Here is a 7,500-nt window from a genome sequence, read left to right as displayed (position 1 = left end):
TTATTGCTTAATTATGTCATTTTTTGGGGCTCAGGATTAACTATAAATTATAATAATGACTTGATATATCATAGTTTCCTTTCATTCGAATAAAAAATGCACTAAATTAAATAAGTAATAAGTTAATTCATAGTGTCAGCACACTATTTAAATCAGCTGATTCAGTCTTCATATATTTATTCAGATTTTTGAGGTAAATTTTACAGCTTTGAATTTGGAGGAAGTGACCAATGATGACGGAGAATAAAACAGATGTGCAGCTGATACTTTAATAAACTTTTCCATTGTTCTTAAACTGTCTGTAAAACATTAATGCTTTCTTCTTCTCCTCTGTTTCTTTCTCTCTGTGTGAGTTTGACGTCTCAGTAAAACCTTTAAATAAAAGCAGGATTGTGAATTTCGTCCCCTGAAGGCACAGCTGGCTCAAATATCCTCCCACATTTCAACCTTCCTCTGAGTCTTTCCGTCCGTCGTCTTTAATTACGATCTTCTATTTAACCCTCATATTCATAACTTTCCCCGTTAGTCATTAATACATGTTTGATTCTTTCTTAATGAAGCTGTCAGAGTGTTTTTATATTGATTTATGGGGAAAAACAAACTTTAACAATCACTGTTTTATAGTCCAGGAGAGTATTTTTATAGAATATGAAGACATGTTTTAATGCTGATTTTTGACCATAGACTGTATATAAAATGGACGTAACATCCGAGACGTCATCCATTGGTTTGTGGACTGCTGCTCGGAGGCCAATAGTATCGGATCTGAGCAGCGCCATCTTGAACATTTCAGGTGCATGCTGGGAAAAATAAAAACAGGGATTCTACTTATATGGGCATCAGGAGGAGCATGAGGCGCCCTCCTGAACCTGTGAACCAATCAACCAATGTCAACCTGTCGGAGGAGCCGATAAATCCAGGTGGGGAGTTCTGGTCCTCTGAAATGAGGCCAACGCGGAAGTAACTTAAAACTGCATTCTATCAAAAGGCCACCAGGGGGCGACCGTTTTGGTGTCAAAAGGACTTCCGTCTCTATACAAGTCAATGGAGAATTCACCAACTTCTCACTTGATTTCTAACCTCAGTAAACGTTTTCAAAATGTGTTTATGGTCTCAATCGCTAGTTTAAAGCCTTCTTCAATGCAGTATGATGTTCATTTGGGACATTTTGGCCTCCCTGATTTTATATGTGACGATAAAGCAGGGTATGCATTAGGGCGTGGCTACGTCGTGATTGACAGGTTGATTGGTTCACAGGTTCAGGAGGGCACCTCATGCTCCTCCTGATGCCCATATAAGTAGAATCCATGTTTTTATTTTTCCCAGCATGCACCTGAAATGTTCAAGATGGCGCTGCTCAGATCCGATACTATTGGCCTCCGAGCAGCAGTCCACAAACCAATGGGTGACGTCACGGATGTTACGTCCATTTTATTTACAGTCTATGATTATAAACTGGCAAACTAGACAAAATTGACCTGGGAGTAGAAAAGTTTGCACGGTTGACGGGAAGACAACAGGAAGGTTAAGATAACACTGAAATATGCACCGCTGACTTCAGACGTCTTCTTCACAATAACTACTGTTTAGACAACGTTGGCGCAAGGTGAGAAAATGACACCTGCATCGGGGGAAACTGACAAAAACTATAACATCTAAACTTGTCTTATGGAGTAAAACATATGTAAGGTATCAGAAGCACTCGTGATGTTTTGCAGGAGTCAGACAGTGTTTGTGTTTGTGTGCTGACATTCAGAACAGTGTGTGAATCCTCTTTAAAAGTGTCACATATGAGATAATGTGAGTGAAGCGTCTGCAGGCGGCTCTGACAGGAAACCAGCAGCAGCAGCAGCAGATAAAGGGTCAGTAACACTTTTACAGCCCTGCAGACTCTCCATCAGGACGCACTAATCATTGACTGGTCCTGACAGGCCTGAATATGACTCTCTTTATCAACGCTCTGCGGGTGACCGAGCAGAAGTTATGTAACCGCCGAGCTGAAAAATAACTTTACGAGCCGTCGTCACTGTGAGCTGCTGTAAGAGGAAATCCTGTTAGTGCTTCACTCTGATGGCTGGAAAACAGCAGCATGGGAGACTAATCTGCAATATTAAGAGATTATTTAACCTACTGATCTTCTCCTAAAGACATTAAAAGCATCTATAATGTTTATTCTTACAGCTTTACGGAGATTTATAGTTCAGCTCATTGTTTCTTTCTTTAGCTGCTAGAACAATAAATGAACCTAAACCCTAAAAAACTAAGCAGCTAAATGAGACTCAACAGCTTCGTAAAGCTGCAGAGATGTTGACACTTGTCTTGAGTATTCACACCACATTATAGAAAATAATTTAGCTATTAAAACTATAATAATTTGTTTTTAACCCTCCTGTTGTCCTCGAGTCAAGGAAGGAAAGATGGAAGGAAGGAGGAAGGAAAGAAGGAAGGGAGGGAGAAGGAAGCAAAGAAGGAAGGAAAGAAGGAAGGGAGGAAGGAAAGGCGGAAGGAACGAAGGAGGGAGGGAGGGAGGGAGGGAGGGAGGGAGGGAGGGAGGGAGGGAGGGAGGGAGGGAGGGAGGGAGGGAGGGAGGGAGAAAGGAAAAGAGGAAGGGAGGTAGGAACGAAAGAAAGACAGAGGAAAGAAGGAAGGGAGGAAGATAGGGGGGAGGAAAGAAAGAAGGAAGGGAGGAAGGAAGGAAGGAAGGAAGGAAAGGAGGAAGGAAGGAAAGGAGGAAGGAAGGAAAGGAGGAAAAAGGAAGGAAAGGAGGGATGAAGGAAGGAAGGGAGGAAAGAAGGAACAGTCAAAACAGACGGGGTCAATTTGACCTGGGAGGACGACACGAAGGTTAATAAGCACAAGTCAAATGTGTAGATGTGCATATAAGGTTGTGTATCAGCTGCACAAAAACTACACAATTATGTATTTTATTTCCATTTTTTAAATACTAAGAGTCACACTAAGACACATCCGGCTAAAATAAATGTTTTACGGATTAAATCTCAATGAAAATGACTTTATCATCCAATAATCAAAACAAACAAACACACAGGGCAGATGAACTGATGAACTTTGCACATTAAAACAACAAAGACTTGAAGCTTTAAAATGTCTCTAGACTGTTTCATGTTTCTGAGCCTGACGCCTGCAGAGCTGCTGCTGCTGGTAATATGACCGAGGATAAATGCACACACACACAGACACACACACACACACACACACACACACACACACACACACACACACACACACACACACACACACACACACACACACACACACACACACACACACACACACACACACACACACACACACACACACACACGCACACACACAGGCAGGAGTTAGTGAAGGGTAAATTCCACAGTGTGTGTTTCCCTGTCTTCTCTCTTCTCTCTCTACCTGAAGGACAAACTGAGTCTCAAGAGAACTTAATCAATCAATCAATCAATCAATCTTTATTTATATAGCGCCAAGTTTTGGTCAGATTTCCCTGTTAAAAGTTTATTTGGGGAGTTTTTCCTTTTCTGAATCGAGGCTCTAAGGATGCAGACGATGTTGTGTTGCTGAACAGATTATAAAAGATCTCTAAACCAGAACTTGTGACATGATATTATTATATTATTATATTATTATTTATTCCTCCTTGACAAGGAAAGATGAGATGTTTCTACCTTTTCAGAGTGTTAGCACAGGATGTCTGATGCTGTTTGTGGGCAACATGTGGACGTAATAGGTTTGAATAAAGTGAGGAACAGCTGGGACGTTTGATGAGAGAGAGAAAAAAAACAACATGTTGAAATCAAATATTTGGCTGAACGTTTGTTTAGAAAGAACTTCAGTCTGACGTCCAACCATGTAGAGTCTCCCACTGCTTTATTACATCACATACTAACCCTAACCCTTATTTAAAAAGGATGAACATGAAAAGAACAGCCCATCGCTTTGCAGTGAATGAAGTCAAGTCCATTTTTATGTGAATGAACCAGGCGGGGAGCTCCGGTCCTCTGAAATGAGGCCAACGCGGAAGTAACTTAAAGCTGCATTCTATCAAAAGGCCACCAGGGGGCGACCGTTTTGGTGTCAAAAGGACTTCCGTCTCTATACAAGTCAATGGAGAATTCACCAACTTCTCACTTGATTTCTAACCTCAGTAAACGTTTTCAAAATGTGTTTATGGTCTCAATCGCTAGTTTAAAGCCTTCTTCAATGCAGTATGATGTTCATTTGGGACATTTTGGCCTCCCTGATTTTATATGTGACGATAAAGCAGGGTATGCATTAGGGCGTGGCTACGTCATGATTGACAGGTTGATTGGTTCACAGGTTCAGGAGGGCGCCTCATGCTCCTCCTGATGCCCATATAAGTAGAATCCATGTTTTTATTTTACCCAGCATGAACCTGAAATTTTCAAGATGGCGCTGCTCAGATCCGATACTATTGGCCTCCGAGCAGCAGTCCACAAACCAATGGGTGACGTCATGGATGTTACGTCCATTTCTTATAGACAGTCTATGATTATAACGCTGAATATGGACAGGTAGCTCATCCAACCCAACTGCAAAAAATCCAAACTATCTTTAACTTTAATTATCACATTAACACACTGTTTGGTAAAGTGACAGCAGTGGTGTTTCAGGGTAAAATAAAGGTAAATAAATGAATAAATAAATATAATTATGATGACATTTTGGCTCAACATGGACTTTAAAGGATTACATCATGACGTCAAACCCTCATCTTTATAATCAGCTAACGCAGGATCAGAACACGTTATCGTCCCGATCTGACGACAATACGACTGATTTCTGTCTTCATGAAGCGTGAACGCAGCGTTGAGATGTTCGGGTTGATGCCGTTTGATGTTCCAGCCGTGCAGAGGTGTGCAGATGTGTGTAGATGTGTGTAGATGTGTAGCAGCTCTGAACGCCTGCTCAGGAAGTCAGAATGCATGACGACAACAACCAGCAGGAGAAGAAGGAGAAGAACGACGTGCTCTGATGCCGGTGTGTAAACTGTGTAAACAGTACATAACAGTGATGCAGGTACAAACAGAGCCCTGACTCTTTCGACCTGTTTAACAATGACACAAAACACACACACACACACACACACACACAAAACACACACACACACACACACACACACACAGTAACCTGATCTGCTGATTCGGTCGTTTAACAGCATCTATAAACAAACCCTCAGCTTAACCTTCTCTGCACTTTCTGCTCAAACTGAGACTGAACTCATCTTCATGTCTTCATGTGTTTTTGTCTTCGGTCTAATGTATTAATTCATGTTTATGTAGTTTAATATTTACAGTAGTGCATTTTAACATAGTTAGTGAACATTGTTAATCCTGCAATGATTAGTCAACTATTTTAATAATCAGTGAATTATTTTGAGTCATTGTTTAAGACAGAAAACGTCCAAATTCTCTGATTTAGCTTCTTGAATGTAAATGGTAAATGGACTGTACTGGCAGGCAGCTACCACGCAGGATGCCAACCTGCTCATCAAGGGAAGCTCAATCATTCACTCGCATTCTCACAGCAACGGGAGCAATTTGGGGTTAAGTGTCTTGCCCAAGGACACATTGACATGTGGACTGGAGGAGCCGGGAATCGAACCCTCTCTACCTCCTGAGCCACAGCCGGCCTAATGTGACAGTTCACTGAATGTTTTTGTGTTGTGGACAAAACATTTGAGGACAATAGTTTTATGTTTTCTGCATGGTGACGTATTTCTGAGTGAAACAGGACAGACAGGCTCTGTTAGAAGAATGCACATTTTTTGGCTTATATTGTTAAATAGATGCTTTTAAAAAAAATTAGATCTCGACTTAAATGAAACTCAACTCAAGTCAACATGTTTAATAAAAGGTTAGTGTAGTGTAGACCTGTAACCCAACATCAGTGGTCCGTCTCCCTTTAACTAGAAGCTGTGACATTAAAGGTGCAGCAGATTCCAGTGTGAGTGATTACAGTGATAACAGCTGACCGACTGTTATTATTACAGCTCTGACTGTCTGTACAGCAGTCATGTGACTCACTGACCTGTTTTTTAATCATTTTTGAACAACAGTAGAGGAATAAGATCTATCAGACTTGTTAGTAGATCATTTCTCTGTTGGTTTGCATCAAATATGAAGAAATATATAGAAGATTGGAAGATTCAGACAGGAAATGTGCTTTTAGACTATTTAGAAATAGAAGCGGCTGAGACCCAAAATCCACGAAGAAGAAAGAAGAAGAAGAAGAAGAAGAAGAAGAACTGTGGTGAGTACCTGAACCACTGTGTGCAGCTGAACCGAGGAGACAAAGCTGATAAAAACTGATTAACTTACTTTAACTTTCTGTTGTTTACTCGACTCAATAAAAATCTATTCTCGGCATCCTCACTTTAATTTTAGTGCCTAAACCTTTTGCACAGTACTGTATATAGAGTCTACAGGAAAACAACTTTTGTAACAGGTAAACAAGGGTGTGGAGGAACACACACACACACACACACACACACACAAACACACACACACACACACACACACACACACACACACACACACACACACACAAAGACATACTTGAATCATTCATTACTAAACAGCAGGGTAAACAGGGTACGATAAACAATAGACGCCCTTAGAAAGTTTCCAGGACCGGCCCAGAACCATGATCACACACACACACACACACACACACACACACACACGTTTGTTTTTGCATACTTGTGAGCACCTTCACTTCACTGAACCCTCAAACTCCCTTTGAAGCAGCAGCAGATCCTTCACACTACCAAGGTCTAAGACTTCAAGTTGGTCCTCAGAAAAGATAGACAGGCTACACACACACACACACACACACACACACACACACATTCCAGTGTCCTTCTGGAAACTCCTGGCAAATTACAGCATCAATGAAACCCAGTTCACCTTCACCAACCTCTCTCTCTCTCCCTCCCTCCCTCCCTCCCTCCCTCCCTCTCCCTCTCCCTCCCCTCCCTCCCCTCCCTCCCTCCCTCCCTCCCTCCCCTCCCTCCCTCCCTCCCTCCCTCTCTCTCTCCTCCTCCTCTCTCTCTCTCTCTCTCTCTCTCTCTCTTCTCTCTCTCTCTCTCTCTCTCTCTCTCTCTCTCTCTCTCTCTCTCTCTCTCTCTCTCTCTCTCTCTCTCTCTCTCTCTCTCTCTCTCTCTACCTTTCATTGTCAGTGGTTGTCGGGGTCTAAAATAGCCCGCAGACTGTCGACAGACGTAGATAAGATCAGTCAGGCTGGTATGAAAACAAACTGGACGACAGCTTTAACACAGAGAGAGGACGTGAACATACTGTACCTCCGTCTGTCTCTGTGTGTTTGACAGAGAAAACTTCATATTATATATATTAAAAAAATGTCAAAACACCCCGAAATAAAAAGCTTTAACTGACACATTCAGCATGAATTAAACCAGATCAACCCCGCTGTCATCATCAGCTGTGAATTTCTCCAATAAAAGACCAACAT

The 7,500-nt window shown here is 41.7% G+C and overlaps 2 protein-coding genes across 2 annotated transcripts in view; both read right to left on the bottom strand.

Moving 5' to 3' along the window:
• LOC133979984 (exocyst complex component 3-like protein 2) overlaps positions 1–7,500 on the bottom strand; it is a 35,158-nt gene that overhangs the window by 26,527 nt on the left and 1,131 nt on the right. The window lies entirely within an intron of this gene.
• Positions 4,473–7,500, bottom strand: part of parlb (presenilin associated, rhomboid-like b) — an 83,864-nt gene continuing 80,836 nt past the window's right edge. Inside the window, exon 10 of the transcript XR_009925143.1 lies at positions 4,473–4,527. The gene's annotated coding sequence lies outside the window, so the exon portion shown is untranslated. The remainder of the gene's footprint in view (positions 4,528–7,500) is intronic.

This window comes from Scomber scombrus, chromosome 5, assembly GCF_963691925.1.
Source record: "Scomber scombrus chromosome 5, fScoSco1.1, whole genome shotgun sequence".
NCBI classification, from domain to species: Eukaryota; Metazoa; Chordata; class Actinopteri; order Scombriformes; family Scombridae; genus Scomber; species Scomber scombrus.
The sequence above is the reverse complement of the archived record's forward strand: the minus strand, read 5'-3'. Positions and strand labels throughout refer to the sequence as shown.